The 633-nt window shown below is 28.9% G+C and overlaps 1 protein-coding gene across 1 annotated transcript in view; it reads right to left on the reverse strand.

The window, feature by feature from the left end:
* The window catches only part of LOC18773391 (putative UDP-rhamnose:rhamnosyltransferase 1), a 2,702-nt gene continuing 2,069 nt past the window's right edge, over positions 1 to 633 (reverse strand). Inside the window, exon 3 of the mRNA XM_020565019.1 lies at positions 1 to 17. The gene's annotated coding sequence lies outside the window, so the exon portion shown is untranslated. The remainder of the gene's footprint in view (positions 18 to 633) is intronic.

Genomic DNA, 633 nt, shown 5'->3' on the forward strand with positions numbered 1-633 from the left:
AGAGAATAATTTTTTTTCTAAATGTAAACATATGACGAATTAGGATGGGAAAAAGAACAAAATTTTCTCTGCAGTGATAACATTAGAACAAGGATATCATGTGCAAATCTCAGTAAGAAAAAGACATAAATAACATGGGTAAGGGATGGGTGAGTTACCAATAGATATCATCACAGAGTCGGAACTCTGAACCACCACAAAAGTTATATATTGTCAACCTACTGCAGAGTGAAGTTCATAGTGTAGAGCTTTATTAAAGTCTTTGTCTATATCAGTAACTCTAATAAATTTATATTAAATTTGGGTTTTTTTTCCTTCAAATTCATTTTTTCTTACCTACAACCCATTTTTTTTAAAAATAAATTTAATCTAATTTTTATAAGTAAAACTCGATAACTAGGATCCACCTAAGCAAGTTATCTAATCAAGCTTAACATATTAAATGTTATATTTTTTGAATTCTTAAAATACCCCTAATTGCATTTTAACGTTTTTTTTCCCTACAAATTGTTTGCTATTCAATGCCATAATGGTGTTTCAATTTTGCAAAAGTTTTGTGGGTCAGTTTTACGTATAATTAAAACTTGGTGTGCAATTAGTGTCGTATGTTTTTGAAATGGAAAATGCTAGGGA

This window comes from Prunus persica, chromosome G6, assembly GCF_000346465.2.
Source record: "Prunus persica cultivar Lovell chromosome G6, Prunus_persica_NCBIv2, whole genome shotgun sequence".
Classification (NCBI taxonomy): domain Eukaryota; kingdom Viridiplantae; phylum Streptophyta; class Magnoliopsida; order Rosales; family Rosaceae; genus Prunus; species Prunus persica.